Raw genomic sequence first — 21,712 nt, 5'->3', positions numbered from 1 at the left:
CAGTGCTGTGAAGAGCAAAAGAGAAATGTTTCTGCCCTCAAGGGATTTATAGTCCAGGTTTGGAAATAATAACGTGCAGGACCCCTAGAAAGCAAGAAGCAGCGCAGAATGAGGTGTGAATGGTGCGCTGCTCTGGTGACAGAGGAGACGCTACAGAGCTGATGTTTTAAACTTCACTGCAGCTTTTAAACTACTCAATGATGAGAATGTATTATTCCGTAGTCACACTTTCTTTCCCACAAAGTTTTGCAGACTTCCATTATTTCCTAGCACTGCCTGCTGTAAAAACCTGAGCCTAAAAGGAATTTTCCCCTTTGTAGGCGTCTTCCTTTTTCTGCTGCGATATTGGAAGAAAATGTCCGTGATCCTCACTGTTTGAAGTGCAACAATCTAACCAGGATGTGTCTCTGTGACTGGCCTCTATTTCCTTTTCTGGATTAAGGTATGCTGTTTTCATTTGCAGATACAGTACTTCAGTCATTTCAGAGTAATTTTTGTATTGTATCACATCTCTGTTTTAAAAAATAGAACTCAAAAATTCTTAGGAGGGCTGGTCCTAGCCTTTTGTATCTATTAAAAGTTACTGGAGGTGTGTCCAGGCGCGGTGGTTCATGCCTGTAATCCCAGGACTTTGGGAGGCCGAGGCAGGCGGATCCCGAGGTCAGGAGATCGAGACCATCCTGGCTAACATGGTGAAACCCCGTCTCTACTAAAAGTACAAAAAATTAGCCGGGCGTGGTGGCGACACCTGTAGTCCCAGCTACTCAGGAGGCTGAGGCAGGAGAATGGTGTGAACCCAGGAGGTGGAGGTTGCAGGGAGCTGAGATCGCACCACTGTGCTCCAGCCTGGGCGACAGAGCGAGACTCCGTCTTATTTTTTAAAAAAAACTAACTGGAGGTGTATAGAGTGGGAAATTACCACAGGCTGGAATTGGTTTCTTAGCTATGACACTAAAAACACAAGCTGCCAAAGAAAAAACAGATAAATTAGACTTAATCTAAACTGTAAAACTTTGTGTTTCAGTTTAGATTAAGTTTCAGTTTCTTGTGTTTCAAGAAAGTAAAAAGACAGCCCCATAGAATGACAGGAATATTTGTATATCGTATGTCTGATAAGGGTCTAATTCAGGATATATCCCTCTTGCAATTCAACAATAAAAACACGACCCAATTTAAAAATGGGCAAATAATTCGAATAGAAATTTCTTCTAAGAAGGTATACCAATGGCCAGAAGGTACATAAAAAGATGCTTTACCTCATTAGCCATCTGGGAAATGCAATCGTAACTACAGTAAGATAGAATTTCACACCCGCTAGGATGGTTGTTATAAAAACGATGGACAAAAACAAGTGCCAGTGAGGATGTGGAGAAATCGGAGCCCTCACCGACTGCTGAGGGGAATGTGAAATGGTGCAGCCACTTTGGCAAACAGTCTGGCAGGTCTTCAAAGTTAAACACAGAATTACGATATGAGCTGGCAAATTCTACTCCTAGGTACATACCCAGGAACATCAAAACACATGTCCCTGCAAAAACATGTACAGGAATGACCACAGCAGCAATACTCACAATAGTCAAAAAGTAGAGACAATCCAAATGTCCATGCACTGAGGAAAAGATAAACAACGTGTGGCATACCCATATCCACATGATGGAGTCATTGGCTGTAAGGAGGAATGACGTTCTGGCAGGCTGTGTGAAAGAAGCCAGACGCAAAGGCCACATGGGTCACTCCACGATATGAAGTTTCCATGACAGGCAGAGCTGTGGACACAGTACATGGATTCCTGGTTACCTAGGGCTGCGGGCGGGGGCGACTGGGGCAAGTGGGGAGTGACTGCTATGGGGAGAGGGCGTTTCTCGGAGGTGAGAAAGGTCTCTGAAAATTGCTTGTGATGGTGGTTGCACAACTTTGAGAATATACTAAAATTCATTGAATTATGTGCACTAAATGGGTGAACTTTCTCATTGAATTATGTGCACTAAATGGGTGAACTTTCTCATTGAATTGTATACACTAAATGGGTGAACTTTCTCATTGAATTGTATACACTAAGTGGGTGAACTTTACGGCACATGGATTGTATCTTCTGGTCTATTTGTTTCCAGTCAGTTCCATGTGCCATTAACTACCTCCAAAGGCTATTTCAAGAAAATTCCTCAAGTTGTTTCATTACTCTACTTTCTTGTCCCACTGCCCCTAGCTTCCCTTGTCTGCCTGTCGTCTTCTCTCCTTGCTCTGGCTCTGGCTCTCACTCTCTGTTTCATCGCTGGCATGCTGGCAATAACTGTGAAAGCCACATACCTCCCATCTGTTCTTTGCCCTCAGTGATTTCACCAAAGTGAAAGGTTTTATGTGCTTTTGCTCACAAAGCCTCTTTTAGTCCCATCTGTTAAGCCTTGGAATCTAGAAACAGTTCATGTTTCCAGGACTTCAAGACTTAGAATTTTTGGACTTTCTCTGTTCATTTTTATGTCTGCTTGTTTCACACTGAATGACTTTCCTGAGACCATTTCTTCCTTGAAATACCTTGACCAGTGCAGCCAACACATCCAAGTAACATCCAGTGGCACCCAGTTCTCCTGTGTCCTGCCCCAGAGCTATGAGGACAGGACATCCAGTGGCACCCAGTTCTCCTGTGTCCTGCCCCAGAGCTATGAGGACAGGACATCCAGTGGCACACAGTTCTCCTGTCCTGCCCCAGAGCTATGAGGACAGGACATCCAGTGGCACCCAGTTCTCCTGTCCTGCCCCAGAGCTATGAGGACAGGTGGCACTTGGCCTGCCTTCGTGTGGTATAAGCAGTCCCTTTCCCGGACCTTTTGCTGCAGAGTATGGTAGACGCTTGCCTTTCCTGCCTCCTCTAACAGATTCCTTGCCATGGGCTACTCAGAGCCACATCTTTTAGATCTAGGTTGGGGCAGCTCCCCTCTTTTACATCTCATTTCTGCATTAGGGCAATTATTGCCGCTGGTACACAAACCCTGACATTTCAGCAGCTTCACACAACAAGGCTTTCTCCCTCACTCCAAATCCTACCTGGGCTGCCCAGGACTCACGTTCCGGCAGTGACTCAGGGATTCTGACTACTTTCATGTCATCAAAGCTGTGGCCTCCCAGGTCACTCTGGTGGGGAAGTGAGGAGTGCAGGTGGAACTTATCTGAATTGCCTCAGCCTGCAAGGGTCACACACCACTTATGTCACCACTGGCCAGAACGTGCAGAAGACTCCAGTGAGCGCTCATTGTCTACCACAGGTGAGCTGGAGCACATGGGACCCAGAGCTTTCGGCAGATCACAAGGTACCTGTGGGAAGGAAAAGATGGAAATAGAGGCTTCTTGTTTAATCATAAGGATAGAGGAGGGTTGGACAGATCTGAGGAAAGAGAATGAAGGTGTTTCCCTGTACCCTGCAGCCTTGTGTGAGGACTGAGTGCTGAAATGATTAGCATAGGAGAGGCACAGCTGGTCCTGAGTGGACACTGGTCGGGTCAACTCCACGTCTCCCTTTGCCTCTTTTCACAATATGCAATATTTGGGCAGTTTTAATTACAAGTTCCAAACGAGGAGTTGTAAAGAAGCGAGTTAGCTAGAGGGAATGAGAAGAAACATGTTTCTAATCTTTCCCCATTGGAAGGACATTATTCTGAGGGTGTCAGAAGTTTGAGATGGGGATGGGATGAGCATGAGATCCTTCGCGCTGTTTTGACCTAACAGTGGAAAGGATGGGGAGCAGAAAGGAGCTGCCGGATGTTTGCAGAGGTGAGAGGGCAGGCAGGTTGCTGCAAGGAAAGTGATAAAATGCTTTTTTGTTTTCAGTCTTTAAAGCCACGTTTCCTGACGACTTCCTCATGTCATTAGCTTTTCAGCACGGTCTTCCTCACGTGCATCCTGTGACTGCACAACATGGATTTAGTCAAACTCCGATGGTCACACACTGTCATTGGTACCAGCTATTTTTGTTTTTAAAGTGAGTTTTATTTGTCTTTAGAACATTTTTATTTGGGGGAAAGAAAAGCAAAAATTGCATAACCAATTCCTTTACCCTACAACTAGGCATCACATTTCTTATCATTCTGTCCTATTTACTTCATAATTATACATTATGGCATTTTTGAAAGGTCATAGTACAGACAGTTTCCAACTTACGATGGTTCAACTTAATTCTTCAGCTTTATGATGGTGCGAAAGTGATACGCATCCACTGGAAACCAGTACTCCACGTTCTGAATTTTGATCTTTTCCTGGGGAAGCCATGTGCGGTGTGAGGTGCCCCTTGCATGTGGGCAGGGCTGCCAGGCAGCTGCAGAGTCAGAAGGGCAGACCACCCACACTCTACACTGTGCCCTGTTGCCAGCGTTTGCTGGATATTTGTGTTTTCGCATCCCATCATGTCTGCAAAATGATATTTTAAACTTACAATGGGTCGATTGGGACATAACCCATCGTAATTCTATGCTAGGTAACCCCAATAGCAACATCAATCTACCAATCCACCATCAGTCACTCGACATGGCAGGTCCTCAAATGGTGCCACTTTGTTCAATGTCATTTCTTTTTTTTTTTTTGAGACGAAGTCTCACTCTGTCGCCAAGGCTGGAGTGCAGTGGCTCACTGCAACCTCTACCCCCCGAGTTCAAGCAATTCTCCTGCCTCAGCCTCCCGAGTAGCTGGGACTATAGGCACGCACCACCATGCCCAGTTAATTTTTTGTATTTTTAGTAGAGAAGGGGTTTCATCATGTTGGCCAGGCTGGTCTCGAACTCCTGACCTCAGGTGATCCACCTGCCTTGGCCTCCTAAAGTGCTGGGATTATAGGCACGAGCCACTGTACCCGCCTGTTCAGTATCATTTCATCACGGTGCTGGCGAGGAGAAAGCTGATTCCCGTCAAGGGCCACCATTTGTGTGGGGCTGGTACCTTCTCCTCACATCTCTGTGGGTTTTCTCCGGGTGCTCCGGTTTTCTCCCCCATCTCAAAGATGTGCCTGTTCATGAACGGGTGTGTCTACAGGGCATCGTGGGAATGAGCATGGGTGTGAGAATGGGTGGCCCTACCATGGCCTGAGGGCTGCTTCCCGACTTGTGCCCGGAGCTGCTGCCAGGATGGGCTCTGATCACCGTGACCCTGAACTGGAATAAGTGGGTTGGAAAATGAATGCATAAAAACAAATTATTGTAAAATAACAATTGGTAAAGTCCACTGTGCCCCTACAAATGTATGGCAATGACCCGAGTGGCTGGCGAGGGCTCGGGGAGCCCATCCTGTTTGTTTTTCTAATTTTGTGGGAGTAGGAAGTGCTCTTTACAACTTTTGCTTTGATTTCACCGACCCACCCACCACAATGACTGCTGCCACTCACTGATTCACCAGGAATTGGATAAACAAGGATCTCACTTGTTTTAATCAATCTTTCTTAAATGTATGTACAGTTCACATTTATTTCAGTGTTTAATACTAGAAATGTTTTGGGTCTATATTTAGAAGACTGGTGATGTTTTTGTGACCAGAAATACGTTGTTAGGAACTTAACTCTTGTTTATATCAATTGGCCTATGGTAAAGTTGGTTTCTGCATTTGTTTCACTTAAAGTCACAGTTTCCAAGCACTTCTTGCTGACGTTAAGTGAGAACTTACCGTACAGAGCCAGTTCTCATGCTATGTTCAAGATTCTGGGGATACAAAAAGAAAATAGAGCCAGGCCCTGTTTTCAGGAGGCACCGACTGTCTCTGCAGAGGCCTCTGGACCGACTCACAGGGCACCCACAGCAAGTACGCGGAGACCTGAAAGCAGTACAAGTTCATGGAAGGCTGAAAGAACGACAGAATCACAGTTCCAAAACCTTAGAAATCATCCTCTCCGACTCCCTTTTAATTCATGAGTCTTCTCTACATCATTTCTTATGAGTGACCCTGTGGTATTGGTTATAAGGTCTCCAGTGGTGAAGATAATAACTGAATAATGCGGTGCACACTCAGCCAACAAGGGTCCTCTCACACTCTCCTCATGGTCTCTGCAAAGCCCTGTGAGCCGCACGTGGCTAATGCCATAAGGTATTCTTGGGTGGAGTTTGAATGCAAAAGGCTACAGCCTCTGGGGATGGGGGGTACCCCAAGGTGTCACCCAACAACCCCTTGCTCCAGCTGCCTGAAGCTTCTGGATTCTCCCTGTCATTTCCCAGACTTCATTTTTAACCAGAGCACAGTGGACACTAGAGGAAGGCACAGGCCAGGTCTCTCCTGGGGAATGCTATGGGGGTTTCTAAGTGCATGATGTCATCATTTTCTGGACTGGATAGAACCTGCAGTGCTAAGCTCACCCCGTCCCACCCTCCGGCCAGGTGGTGTGCCCATCTCTAGTTCACACAGACAGGTCTTACTGCAGGTAAGACCACCCTCATCCTGGGCCTCTCCACTTCCCTTGGCAACAGGAGTTAACATGGAGTCAGAGGTATTCAGGTGTTTCAGGGTTTAAGGTGGAGTCCTGACAACCTGGACGCTGTAGCTAAATCCTCCCCTCACTACTTCTGGAACAAAAAGGTGGCGGGGCTCTGAGTACCATTCCTCTGTTGACAACTTCCCATGGCCCAAGTCCTATCCTGATGCTTGCCAGAGACCCCTAGGCTCTGCCTCCTGGCTCACCTCCATCTCCACAAGAAGCCCAGGGCTTCAGGGGCACCACCCCCCTTCCCACGTGGCTTTCCCCTTCCCTGCTCTGCTCCCGAAAGCAGAGGTGGATCTGCCACATCACGGAGGAAGCTTCGGCTACGGGCCCCTCGTGTTCACATGTGCCTACCGAGGCTGGGCTGTTTTTCTTCCAGGGCACACAAAGGGAGGCAGCTGTGTGGGTGCTGGAGGCTGCTGAGCCTCTCAACAGCGTGAAGTCTGTACTGCAGCATGATGACTAATCCTTCGCACACGCTCAGTTGCCCTCCCCTCCTCTTGTCGTCAGAATTACTTGGCTTAAGCCAACTCCAGCCTAATGTGTACCATCCAGCTGAAGATAGCTGGAGGACACTCAGCGAGTGGGCGGGTCTTGCTTAGATGGATGACTGCTGCTCTCCAGAGGACCCCAGACAGCCTCACCCACCCCACTCCCTTAGCTCCACCCAAGCTTTGCTCCAGGGTCACCTTGTCAGCGAGGCTGTTCTTGATGGCCTTCCTGAAAATGCAGACCTCCCATCCTGGACGTTCTCACCTTCTTACGGCCTTGCCTTTTTTCCCTAACTATGTTCCACGTTTACGCCCTTTTTTCTTGTACTTATTCATTTTATTTCGCCCACTGAAATGTAGGCCGTAGTTTGTTTAATGCTGTTTGCTCAGTTCCTGGAAGGTGCCTGCTGTGTATTAGGTGCTCAGACAAAGGATTTTGGAGAAAATGGATGAATGACAGAATTGTGCTAAAATAAAGAGACCACCAGAGATGAAATGGCAAGAAGAGTCTCTGCAGTGCTATAGGCACCTTCCAATTCAGACAGACAGAGGGACAAGAGTTGGCAGCGGATGCAGGCAGGGAGCCACTGGGCCACCTGAGGGGCAGATGACTGCGGAAGGCCCAGGACTTCAAGGAGGCAGATGTCCTTTAGACACGGGATGCAGGGTGCTGAAGCTGTGTTAGGGAGATGGGTGGGGTGTCATCTAGACATGGGGAGGGAAGTGCTGAAGCCGTGTTAGGCCACAAGGGCAACAATGTATTGTGAATGACATTTCAGCCGCTCTGACTGCTGAGATTCTTCTTCTCTCTCTTGCTTTCCTACATCTACTACATTTGATAGAACAAAGGATGCATTATTTTTCCCAGAAAGAATTGTAACAGAGAATGACTCTGCCACCAGGGCCTGTGTGATGGGTGAAATGTTGACAATTGAAGGCAGTCAAGAATGGACTGACTTAAAGGCAGATGGAATTTCACATCCTCCCACTGTTGGTTGCTACTTAACGGCACGCATAACTCGCATCAGAATAGGTTTTCGAGGCCGGGCGCAGTGGCTCAAGCCTGTAATCCCAGCACTTTGGGAGGCCGAGACGGGCGGATCATGAGGTCAGGAGTTCGAGACCATCCTGGCTAACACGGTGAAACCCCGTCTCTACTAAAAAATACAAAAAACTAGCCGGGCGAGGTGGCTGCTGCCTGTAGTCCCAGCTACTCGGGAGGCTGAGGCGGGAGAATGGCGGGAACCCGGGAGGCGGAGCTTGCAGTGAGCTGAGATCCGGCCACTGCACTCCAGCCTGGGCGACAGAGCGAGACTCCGTCTCAAAAAAAAAAAAAGAATAGGTTTTTGAATGATTTCCTTTGTTAATGCTAAGCCACACTTACGCATGGTGTGGTAAGGAAGACACTTACAAGGGTAAGGAAATGCTGGTAGAAAAGACCACGTGTTGGGGACAGTGTACATTGCTTGAGCGATGAGTGCACCAAAATCTCGGAACTTACCACTAAAAAACTTATCCATGTAACAACAAACCACCCGTTTCCCAAGGACTATTGAAATAATAATAATAATAATAATAAAAAGGCAGGTCCCTACGTCTACCATTGGCAAGAGTGGGTTATCGGCGCAGCCATACTGCTGCCCCCTAGCGGTGGAGTGAAGTATCACACACAGTTTAACAAAGATGGGGCTTCATATTTGTTGTGGCTTTTTGTTTTGTTTTGTTTTTGTTTTTTTAAGAAAAAGAGCAAACCACTTGTTGATAGGTGGAACATTATATTTTAGTTTTAAGTTTATTGTTAACCTAACCTATGGCTCAAAATCAATGGAGATATTGGTTTTATATTAGGCAGATGCCCCCTGTTAATGATTCAGTAAAGGAAATCAGCAACGAGGCTGCTGAATGGAATTGTGTCCCCTCCCACCTGAATACACACTAAAGATTCTAGAAATCAAAAAGAGAAGCAACATGCTGGGAGCTATAATCCAACAAGACAAAGAATCTTCACATTGGCCACAAACACAACATTCTACACATGTGAATATGAGATAAGAGAAACTTGGAGAATTTAGTAACTGTTGAAACGAAAACGTGTTGGAAACAATTGGTAGCAATGTACAGATGGAACCACCCTTTTGTTGCTACAGATTAGTAAGGAGAATTGAGTTATCCTGAGCACAAAATACACCAGGTACATAGTAAAGTAAATTATCAACCTTAACAACAAAAATATATGATGCTAGGACCTGCATTTTTGCCTTTCACAGATAGTAAACACGGCTAAAGTTCTTTAGCTACTTATTTACATCTTAAAAGGAAGAAAATAAAAAAAGTGAACTCTAACAGACCCCAGTCTGTGCAGTTAAAAACTGCAGGACATGAGGATGCAGGCTGCAGAGGTGTGTTAGTGTGTCATTCTGATTTCTTGAAAGATTATCATTTCTAATTATGACAACAAATATTGCACCAAAAAAGAACCTCCAATGAAATGTATGCTCATGTGCATGTGAAGAGGGGGGAGAACGAGGATGGAATGAAATATTTAATAGACAAAGATAGGCCCAGGCAACCTGTTGGGTTTTCTAAGATCTGCACTCTGGTAGTCTGTGCCAAGTGTGTGGCGGATACACGGTGATTCAGGACAAGCTGAAGCCAGTTGTAAGCATCAGATGTGACTCCCAAATGCCATTTAAGGGACTCGGGAAGAAGGAGTAGAACAGGTGGGTGCAAGCCTGGGCTTGTGGGGTGCCCCCTACAGGAGAAAGGAAGTGGCCATCTTTGTCAGGCATGTGGATGAGGGGTGACCTCAGGGAATGCTGAGGATCTAGAGGTAGTGGTGAAATCCCTTCACCACGTGGAATTAGCAACGCCCCCAGCTCTAGGGAGAGAGATTTATTAAGTGAAGGTAGCGATGGCTAAGGACACAATCAAGAGAAGCCTATGATGACAAAAGGGAGTCATCTGGAGTCTCGCAGCAAGAGCGGATTTCTAGGAGGGTGGGTCCCCTGCTTTTGGAGAGGACTGTTTTCCATTCTTTTGGCATAAAGATAGAAACTGTATAACTTTAAAAAACACATTTATTCTGCATATTACATACGTAGCTGTGATCATAATTGAAATACCAATTTCTATTGGAATACAGTATTTTTTATTTTATTTCCCCATTTGTATTGATTTTAGGGTTGCATTTGCTTTCAATCATGCAGAAGCATGACATTATACTTTCTTCAAAACTGTTTTTTTTTTCTTTTGCCGTTTTTTGTAAATAATTTTTTTTTTTTTTTTCTTTACATATATTGAATCCTGTCCAGGAATTGGTTCATTCAAAATTTTATTTTGGTGCTTGTTTGTAAAAGTTTTATTGCTATATTTGCCTTTCATGTTTCACACTAAAAGAGTCAAAGTTATTTTATAATATGGCTTTTTAGTTCCCAGTATTTGGTAGATATGATGGTGTTATTTGCTCTCACAGTGTCTGTGCCTAGCATGAGACCTAATTTTCCCCCAAACATGCTCTGTTTTGTTACTTGGTACATGCCAATGCTAACCACTATACTTTTTCTTTAGCTTTGTGATTTGACATTTTCCTTTTAGAGTTAATAAATTATATCGCATGTGCAGAACTTTAAAATCACTGTCAATACAGGTTGAATGTTTTCAAAAAACTTCCTTGTACAATTGAAGGGCATTTGAATATGTCTGCACATTTTGTATAAAAGTTACTATGATGCTTATAGCAAACATTCTTTAACTCTGAGTATTGATTTCCCTGCAACCTGAAATTATCTAACTAGTGCAAGCATAAACACATTGAATTATATTTATCTCAATGTGGCATTATCTTGATGTAGTTGGTTTGGCAATAATGAGATTGACAATGGAGAATTTGAGGGATTATAGACATTTTGTATCTATCATGACTGATATGAAAAACCAAAATATTAATTTATGAACACTACCTTGGGATTTCTGAATTCTTCCTTCTTTTTTCCAGGGAAGTATTCACTTTATTGACAAATTTAGAAATGGAGAAAATAAAACACTTAGCTGATTTCAAATTTTCTAAGCTCGTTAAGTTTCTCAAGAAATCTTAAATTTCTTGTTTTAATATTGTGTGTGTGAGCTCTCTCACTGGCCGGGTGCGGGGGCTCATGCCTGTAATCCCAGCACTTTGAGAGGCCGAGGTGGGCAGATCACTTGGGCTCAGGAGTTTGAGACCAGACTGGGCAACATGGCAAAACCCCATATCTATAAAAATACCAAAAATTAGCCAGACGTGGTGATGCACACTTGTGTTCTCAGCTACTTGGAAAGCTGAGGTGGGAGGATTGCTTGAGACTGGGAGGCGGAGGCTGCAGTGAGCTCATGCCTGGGTGACAGAGCGAGACCCTGCCTATATGAATATTGCTGTCTTTTCCATTGGAAAAATTTTAAAGAATACAAACACTGAAAACAATAAAACCCAAAACTCAAGTGCTCACCTTTCAAGATTAACAAATGTGAACGTGTTAAAAATATTTTCTTCAGATCATTCTTTATATAAAATAAATAAAGCGTTATTGGTAGAGTCAACGCCTTTTTCGTATTTTTCCCCTGCTAACCTGTTTCAATTGGAGAGAGAAAAGGGTGGAAGGGGAACAGCCCCTGCTGCATTTGCAGCTTCCAAATATTGACGGAAGTGCCGCAGACTGATGGTTATGTTTGAAACTGTCACTCACGTCCTGTCCACTTTCACTTCACAGACTACTGGAAGAAAATCCGCAAGTGGACGAGTGAGGCCTGGGAGCAGCTGAAACGCGGATGTGCTTCACATCCGATCCAAGCGTTTGGATCCAGTCCACTTTGCCACTTGCTGGCTCCACTTTGGGTTTCCTCCGGAGCTGCTGGCAGCACCACGAGGGCGTCAAAGTTGGGCCTGAGATGTTCATTGGAAATCATAGGATTTGGAAATTCAAGTCTTGGGATCACGTAGCAAACCACCTTCATTTAACAGACGAGGACGCCAAGGGCAGGAACGTAGAAAAAAATGTTTTCGGGACACACAGCTAAGGTGGGGCAGGAACGTAGAAAAAAATGTTTTCGGGACACACAGCTAAGGTGGGACCTAATTCCATCTGCCCCCTTTTCTTCCATCTCCTCATTAATTCAGCTGTTTTTCAATCAATTTGAACCAGAGCCAGTGATTTTAATATTCAGGCAGTTTCAAGACCATGCTCTTTATAACCATTTTAAGATGGAAGTAAAACTGAAAAAATGCTTTATTCTGCCTGTTGTCTAATAAAACTGATTCCATTCCAATGGGTTCCTGGTCTCACTGACTTCAAGAATTGAGCCCCAGACCTTCTCGCGGTGAGTGTTACAGCTCTTAAAGATGGCACATACCCAAAGAGTGAGCACCAACAAGAGTTATTGTGAAGAGCGAAAGGAACAAAGCTTCCACATAGTGGGAGGGGAGGAGGGAGTTGCAGCTGTTGGCTGGGGAGGCCGGCTTTTATACCTTTATTTGTCCCTGCCCATGTTCCATTTTTGTCCTATCAGAGTGCACTTTTTTCAATCCTCCCAGTGATTGGCTACTTTTAGACTCCTGCTGATTGGTGCATTTTACAGAGCACTGATTGGTGCATTTTACAGAGTGCTGATTGGTGCATTTTACAAAGCACTGATGGGTGGGTTTTACAGAGTGCTGATTGGTGCATTTTACAATCCCCTTGCTAGCTACAGAACGCTAATTGGTGTGTTTTACAGTCCTAGCTACAGAGTGCTGATTGGTGCATTTTACAATCCTCTTGCAAGACGGAAAAGTTCTCCCAAGTCCCCACTCCACCCAGGAAGTCCAGCTGGCTTCACCTCTGAGAACCTCAGTTCTAAAAGAAGAAGTTTCATAAAACAGCAGAAAGAAGTTCTTAGATACGAAATATCTTTTTACAAGCAAGTATTAGATGATTAAGTGGTTAACAGAGCAAAACTTTTCTGAATGTCATGGATGGCCCGCAAAATGCTCTTGGGGCTGAAAAACAGTTATTTGTGTGGAAAGCGGCTGAATACTCAATGCTAGAAAAAGAGTTTGTGCGGCCGGGCGCCGTGGCTCACACCTGTAATCCCAGCACTTTGGGAGGCTGAGGCAGGCGGATCACCTGAGGTCAGGAGTTGGAGACCAGCCTGACCAACATGGAGAAACCCCCTCTCTGCCAAAAATACAAAACAATTAGCCAGGTGTGGTGGTGCATGCATGTAATCCCAGCTACTCAGGAGGCTGAGGTAGGAGGATCGCTTGAACCCAGGAGGCGGAGGTTTTGGTGAGCTGAGATCATGCCACTGCACTCCAGCAGCCTGGGCAATAAGAGAGAAACTCAAGAAAGTGAAAGAAAGAAAAAAAGAAAGAGAGAGAGGAAGGGAGAGAGAGGGAGAGGGAGAGGGAGGGGAAGGGAGACAGTTTGTGCTGCTTGCTAATTCTAGAATGTCCCTATGCCCATGGAAGAAGCCTCTCAGGCAGGTTTTCTAAGAGAATCCTATGGACATCTTCATGCATTTTTTCATTGACTTTCTTATCATTAACGTACATTAACATAAAGTAGGCCCTCACAGGCCAGAGGATGGCTCTTCTGGGTCCTCAAGATGTCAGGAGGACACTTGCATTATCTTACTTAATCTTCTCAACACCCTGAGCGTGTATACTATTTAGCAGATGTGCAAACATTTGACAGACAACAGTCTAAGGGGAGCATTCCTTCAACATTAAAAACGACTCCTCACCCACAACAGGTTTCGCGGTCATGGGTGTGCTATAACCTCTGTGCTATAACCATGGGTCAGGGTTTGCGTGCTGTGGATCTGAAAATACTTTACGCTGGTGATCTGGGCTACTGCTTGTAATTTCACCACTGGACGCTGCAACGTTGCTACCATAGACAGGCTGGGGTGAGCCAGAACTGGCACGATTGTGTGCAATTGAGAAGGCGACTATCTCATCTGTAAAATGGGACAATGGCATCTTACTTATTGTAAAAATTAGAGTTATTGTATGAAAAGCTTCTAGCGGAGAGGCTGGTCTAAATTGCCTGCCAAGACCTGGTAGCTGTTGCTGCTATGCATAGAGGAATACAAAGTCGGCATAAAAAGATGCAGATTATGTGTATGGTGGAAATCCATAGGAGAGCTCTGAACCCCCTGGTCCAGAAAGTCTTGGCCTAAGTCTTCACAAGATTGCACTATATTCCCCTGACTCCATTTACTGCTCAAGGTCTTCCTTTGAATTGGATCGACTGATGAGACCTGCTTTTCCTTCGGGTTTTGCACTATTTCCTTGAGAATGACACGATTGCCAAAAATACGGTCACGCAGCTCTTCCCGGCGCTTGTCGCGCTTTGTCCTTCTCCGGTTCAGGCAGGTGCACTGATTGGCATTCGCTGAGGGCTGAGGCAAGGTTTCAGCTCGTTTCAGTTTCAGCAAATTGGTGGAAACAGAAAGGCTGAGGTTACCATGGAAATGGTCACGGCCTCTCTCAGAACTACCAGAAATACTGTAGTATTTGAAGCAGTGTGGATTTCGCCAACAGGCTTTGGAAACAAGACACATTCTGAAAGCTCTTGACAGGCTTAATAACGGTACAATGGGGGGACAGTCATTTGTTTTCCTTTCGGGAAGGAAGTTCCTGAACAATGTGCCCACTTACGATATTTTATTTTCTTGGAAAGAAAAATAAGTTATGAGAAAAATCTGTCTGTTTTCATCCATTGAAGCACATTCTCTCTTTCTTTCTTAACCGAGACAAAAAAAGAAATCATGATAACAATCCAAAATAATTATGATCCCAAACGTACTTATATTTGGCTTTGGGATTTGTTTTTGTACGTGCATCTTAATATGTGCCTGAAGTTCTGTCTGAAATTTCACTTCTTACCAAATAGAGAAGGCTCACCAGGAAGCCAGGCAAGAACAGGAGAAGCCGAGAAGCCCTCAGACTCCTCCATCCTGCCTCCTTCCAAAGGCTCCTTCCAAAGGCTCCCAGCCCCAAGCCAGCAGCAGGCATCTCCTTCCAGACCCCAGCCAAGCAAGCAGAAACGCTTGACCTCACGCTCTCCTCTCGCACATGTCCCAGCTCTGCTTCAGAGGAGAAACAGAAGAATAAACAGGCTGTGAGATGCAAACAACGAATGCAAACCAAGGGAACGCTGTGAATAAAAACGCAAAAGCAAGATTCGCTCCAGGAATTTCATGCCACAGGAAGGTCGATGGCTGGAAACGGGTTTTATTTTCTGACCACCACATCCCGATTCGAGCATCCCTGTGGGGCATGTTAGCACTATACACAGGCTTTACTGGGCGCCAACACGTGTATAATAAATGGTGGCTCTTTGACATTCAATTTCAACTCAGCTTTTAAACTGGCATTAATGGCAACTGAGGTCATTTGTTTCTCACCTTAGGTTTTTTTTTTTTTTTCATTTGTAAGTTTTAACCACTTAAAAATGAGGCATTTGTAGATCATAGAATCTAGGAGTTAATATGAAGTTTGAAAGCCTTTTACGGGTAACATTTACTTAAATATTTTGCTCATTACTCATATTCCATTTTTTGTTCATGTATTTAGATTATTTAATAGAAAAAGTTTATTCAATGTTTACCTCCCATAGTTTCCTTTGGAATATCTCAGGACCCTTATATCTAGTCATATGCTGCTTATTTTCCTTTAAAATGGTATTTATAAATTATCTTGTTACTTTTAACAAAACTGAAATGAATTAATTGCATCAGTTTTTGCGTATATATGCGTATCAATACACATAGTTAGAGGATTATTTATCATATGCGTGGGAGGCATTTCTCATAAATTTGTGAGGTTCATTCATGACCTGGAATGTGTAAACAGAAGGTAATGATAAGGCGCTGGGTTTCTACGCCCCAATGACTGGACTTTTTCACAAATTAGTAGCAGATTTGATTAGATGCCCACTGAATGCAGGCGGTTGCCAAATGGTTTTTGGGATAGTGACTTTATTTGTGTTCCTGTATCATAACCCTCCTTTCTTTGGCAAACGGTGTAGAATTGGGGGCGGGTGATCCACTGGACAGGCGCGGGCTTGGGGGCAGTGCTGAGATGACCCTGCAAGTCCAGCAAGTCTCAAAGTGGGTAGATCCGGTTTTAGGAGATGATGGTTAAATCTGCCTGAGGATGACGTCTTCACGGGAGCCTCTGCACCAACCACAAGGAGTTTCCTTTTTCAAAGGTCCTTTCCTTCACATGTTATTTATCTGTGAAGGTGACAGCAGGGAGGAGAAGTCTCTGAGCCCTGCATAGGACCTATTGCCTGAAGTATTGTCAGTCCCCAATCCTCTGGTGCTATAGAGAGGAAAGAGTCAGATAATGAAACTTTGAGGTTCGAACTTTGCGTTTTGTAGGAAAAAATAGATTTCTTAATATATGTGATTGTAATGGCAAACAAGGCTTTTAAATTCATGTGCATATAAGATAAATTTTAAATATTCTTAGTGGGTTTTCATGAAATATCATATTCACATATTTCATCGGTTCAGTACAAAATGCAAAAATGTCTGTTGTATAAAATGGGAGATTTAATCATGACCATGTTAGGAATCTTCCCAGTTACCCCTGGGAACACAGACCCCCAGAATGGAGACATGCGTAGACTACCATCTGTTTCAGCGTCCCTGTTTCAATGCTCCTAGTGATGGATTCCTGTTCAAGACGTAGAAGCAGGTAACAAATCTAGACTGATAATAAATGGAAGCTGCAACCATAAAACCCCAGTGCAGATACAAGAGACTCACTGCGTCTGGCAGTGCCTCATTACCTTGTCAGTGTCAGGATGTGGCTCCAGATTTCCTGCTGCAATGAAATTATATTGGGGCTATCGCTGGAGCACAGGGCAGGCCAGTCACAGGAGGGTGGGGGCTTGAAGGGGGGCACGTGCTGCTAGATGTTCTGCTGGAGTCTGTCTCTTTTAAACTTGCTTCCCCAAAAACCCTCCCCTACCGATTTCTAACGTCCCCATTGCTTTAAGGAAATGCGCTTGGAAACCGCTCTTAATTTGGCTGTGTTTGTTGCCAACAGTCTTTTGTCTTGTCTTCCTAACCTCTGCAGAGGGGAGCTGGCAAGCAGAAGGATCCGATTTCAGCCAAACATGTGTTTCGCCGTACTGAAATGTGCACTGCTTAATAGAGTAAACACCAATATATCTGAGGGCCAGGAGACTGAATTAACTGATTAGTATCAAAGAGTGCTGGGGCCGTAAACGGTAATTGGCCACTTTCTGAGAAAAGGTAGAACTCTGTTAAGACAAGGTCTTCCATTCTCATTAGCCCCTCACAACTAGAAACCATCATTTAGCCTCCCAGGCCAAGAGAGTAAATGATTCTCCAATTTTGTATTCCTTTTCTTTGGATAGAAAAAATAGGTTGAGCTAATTACAAATTGTAAAAAACAAGTAAGTAAAATGCTTATGATACATTTTGCCTATACTTTACGTTTCTCTTTGACTTTTCAACAAGGTAAAAGTAGGATCCAATGTCACAAAGAGAAAGGTCACCTACAATTAAGTGAATGTTCAAAAAAATACAAAAAGTGAGGGACGCTAATAGTCTACAGAGGTTTGAAATATATGAGAAATTAAAGCTGTTTTATTTAAGAAGCAAAGCTTGGCTCAATCTTCCAGGCAATGATAAAGGAGAGGGACTCTTACCCAGAATTTTTTTTTATATTAAAATGTGTGAATCTGTACATTCTGCAGAGGTACCTGCAATCGTGAGTATTGAAACATACTAAATGTGGGAGTCATAGTCAACATGAGCCCTCCCTCATTTCAGTTTTCCAGAGACCGCGCAAGTTCTGCTGAAAATCCTGAAAACGATTGGCTGTCTTCTCCGGTGCTGGGTGAAGACTGCCTCAACCCTTCCTTCTTGCTTCTAACAATGGGTCAGATCCCCAGGTTCGAAGTCCCTAGATGTGCTTTCTGATCCTGGTTATTCTTTGTCAGCCTTCAAAGCCAAAGCCTTACTGACATGCAGGTCCAAGGAAAAGTTTCTTTCCTCACTGTGTCTTGCCTGTTTATAACCACATACACACGTGAACATATGAGCTCTGCATTTCCGAAAGCAATGATATTTTATCCGTATCTTATCTATACATTTCTGCTTTGACATTTTGTTAAAAACATAAAAATGAGTACAGTAACCCAATTTCAATCCTTTAACTCAAAAAGTGTATTTATTTATACATAAACTGATTAAAAACTTTTTTTGCCTTAGGTGGGACATGAATATGTTTTAAAATCTCCATAAAATAGCACAAGGTACTCTGTGTGAACTTACCCAGGACATACAAATAATTGTAAAATAACCGAAGGGTTAATAAAATAAACTCATTTATCTGCTGTAAATATTATTTCTTCTTCTTTTTTCCTTTTTTAAACCAGGAAAAAATTTGAGAGTAATGTGTGTTAAATCAAACATTCGCTTTTGAAGAGTTCTCAAAGTTTCTGCAAGATAAAGACCATTTCTGGTGACAATGGTTTTAAAAAATGGTTAAATCTCTACTGAGGATTTTAAGCATAGATTTTTTAAAGCACTAGTTCTAGGATTATGGAGTTTTATTAGCAAAGCATGTTTTTAAAACTGGAAGCACTAATCTGTTGTATTATGAAGGGCATAGAAAACTATTTATGAATTTATTTTCTTTTTCTGTGTCTTGTTTATTAAATTAAAAATAGGAAATTTAAGATTAGGAAAAATATTTAGTAAATATCAAAGTTCCAATTTTAAACCCACTTTAAAAGTGAGAAATACTCAAAGAGCAATAGATATGTTAAATAATTGTACTAAAAATAATTTTCACAAGCCTCTAAGCCTCAGAGGGACTTTATTGTTATTTATACATGTTTTATATTTTTATATTTCTTTTTTCTATTATTAGTAGTAGTCTTCACACATTGTTTTAATAAAATCTTTATCTCTTGTGTATTTTATTCTTCTGAACAGTAATAAAACGGCTTTCAGATTTTATGGTTTCATTAGGATTTAAATGAAATGCTATCAGATTAAGCATTTTCCTTGTGAAAAATGGGAAGTGTGAATTAAGCAGCACTTTGGACAGGGTTTTAATAACAGCTTTAGGAGCAGCCTGCAGCTTTATAATTTCTAGGAAAAGAGCAGGATACCTACACACAGCAACCAACTTTAATTACATTTTATACCCATTAATAGTCACGTGCTCTGTTCATTATTTGAAAATTTAAGATAGGAAAAGAATTTCGAGGAACGGATTTTGAACGCACAGTATTACATCCTGCCAGCAGGGGTCACAAAAGCATACACAATGGCTGTGGAGCAGTTCACTTCTCAGAGAGAGCACCTTCCAGTACAGCCGAACGTGCGCTCCTGAGGACAGCATTACAACCACATCTTCAAAACCGGGAAACGTGAAGTTTGGACTCATTGAAAAGTCAGCTAGATTACTGAAAAATAAAAAAGAATATAGATTTGAATAAATGCTTCTGAATATGGATTTTTTTTAGGTCTTTAAAAAAATGACTTGAATCAGTTACAAAGGACCACATATATTGCATGTTTCCATTTATACAAAATGTCCTGAAGAGGCAAGTTGATGGGGATGGGGGCAGTGGGTTCCCAGGGCTGGGGGCTATGGGGGAAAGGAGGTTTGAATGGCGGTGAGGGCTTCTTTTGGGCAATAAATATTCCGAAATTGATTGTGGTGATGGATGCACAACTCCGTCAATATACTAAAAGTCACTGAATTGTATGCTTTAAGTGAATTTCGTGTTATAAAAATAACATCTCTCCAGAACTGTTTCAACAATGACTTCACACACATGCGATACTTTAGGGATCTGTGTGTGGAAATCTCCAGGTTTATCTGCCTACGAGCGTTGATGGGTTGGGGGATAATAAACTACAATATGTCTTAGTGATTTACGTTTTTGTCAATGATTTCACTTCAAATAAAGATAGATTAATTGACCCCAAATAGTTTACTGGGAGCTCTGGAAGGGAGAGCAGTCAGCTAGGAGAAGCTCTTTGGAGAGAGAGGGGCCTCGGAGGGTGTGGAACTCCAGGCTCCGAGCCGGACTCTGCCAGGGGCCTGCTGCCCACCGCCGGGGAGATGCTCCACCTTTCTCCATTCAATTCCTGTTTGTCAAATGCGGCCGAGCTTTCTCCCTAAGGTGCTGTTTTAGCTCTACAGATTCCATTGACTCTCCTCAGGCTGTTTGCTTATTTGTGACTTACTGGAAACTTAGGAGCTTTCCAGTTCATTTCCAGCAAGCTCTCTACATTTGCATGTTATTCGAGTGAGGATGGAGAAACAATTTGATTGTCTAACTTTTGCTAAGCTTGCTTTGGAAGCTGATGTTTGAACCTTTTGCTAAATTACTTGAATTTGGAAGTCTGAATAAAACATTACTTACATTTTAAGGTTTTAATAAAATTAGTTTTTTATTAAAAAGACCTAATTAAACTTATAAGAATTTCCCAAATTGGAATTTATATGTAATAAATGATCTAGCAAGCAGTCAGATTCATATATATTTAATAAATACATAGCTTAACTATGCCCCTTTACTTTTTAAACCAGCATTTTTAAATTTAGAAAAGTAGTGATATGTATTTTTCAGACATAGGAACATTTTTAGAGAAACGTGTTTTGAATTAGAGAGAGAAAAATTCCAAATTGATTAACTTTCTACTCTTTTACCTCTCCCTTTATGAAGAAAGATTTTTTTGTGGTTCACTCTTGAATTCTCTCATTTCGCTGGATCTTTGTACAGCCAAAAATTGTAACATACTAGGACATTTGTTTTCTTTTCCTCTTCAAGATAAATACTTTAAAGACATCAAAACAAAAAGTCATCTGTCTGGTTCTCCCAAATCTTGTACAATCCCACAATACTATCTAGTCCTCTCAGCATGCTGGTAGGTGAAATTTGCCTTGGTGCTTTTTACTTTGCTAGTTTTAACTCGGCTCCATGAAGCATTGATCTTTTCTTTTCACTGTCTTATTTCTTACTATGGGCATCCAAAAATGCAAAAAGAGGGTTGAAAATCCCCAAAAGTATCAAAGTAGAAAACATGCCAGAGCCTTGGGGAAACAGTCTTCCCTGCTCATGTGTTTGCATGTGTGTTGGTTTGCTTTTCTTTAATTCATGGAGTCTGACTGCAGCGGTCATGTCTGCCCATCTCTCTTGAGGCTTATTTCTTTGGTGTTCAACATTCCAGCTCCTTGAATGTGTGGGGCAGCCTCTATCTGTAGGTAGAATCCTGGAACTGGTGAAGTAATTTGAGATTATCAGGTCTTCTTCCCACCCTAATAAGATAAGTGCTTTTCTCACGCTTATTCTGCATGGAGGACATGGTCTTCTTTTCCCAGGAACTAGTGGCTGCTATACTGCTTTTCAGTGGCGAACTCGTTTCATGTTGTCCCGGCTTGATGTCTCTTACAACACAGGGGTGCCTCTCTAGTTGTCCAGGGCCACCCGTCCAGAGCTCAGGCCGTTTAACTCCCTTACCAAGCGGCTCACATCTCAGAGCCAGGCTGTGCTGGCTTAGGCTGGAAGGGCAGGTCACCACCCAGCACTTATTCCCTGTCTGGGCTACAAACTGCTCATCTGTCTCGTCTAGAGACAAAGCACCCATATTTGTGGGCTCATGGAGAGCAGTGTCTCTGGAGACGGGAAGTCTGGTGTTATAGATCAGGAGGCATCATCTCCAGAGCTATGCAGCAGAGGCATTTTTGTACAAAGAACAG

The 21,712-nt window shown here is 43.1% G+C and overlaps 1 long non-coding RNA gene across 1 annotated transcript in view; it reads left to right on the top strand.

Annotated features, from left to right (window-relative positions):
- Positions 1-12,110, top strand: part of LOC111548553 — a 28,266-nt gene extending 16,156 nt beyond the window's left edge. The window contains exons 2-3 of the long non-coding RNA XR_002733464.1: positions 321-442; positions 11,679-12,110. This is a non-coding gene — a long non-coding RNA (uncharacterized LOC111548553). The remainder of the gene's footprint in view (positions 1-320; positions 443-11,678) is intronic.
- The last annotated feature ends 9,602 nt before the right edge of the window (positions 12,111-21,712 follow it).

This window comes from Piliocolobus tephrosceles, chromosome 5 (genome assembly GCF_002776525.5).
Source record: "Piliocolobus tephrosceles isolate RC106 chromosome 5, ASM277652v3, whole genome shotgun sequence".
Classification (NCBI taxonomy): domain Eukaryota; kingdom Metazoa; phylum Chordata; class Mammalia; order Primates; family Cercopithecidae; genus Piliocolobus; species Piliocolobus tephrosceles.
The sequence above is the reverse complement of the archived record's forward strand: the minus strand, read 5'-3'. Positions and strand labels throughout refer to the sequence as shown.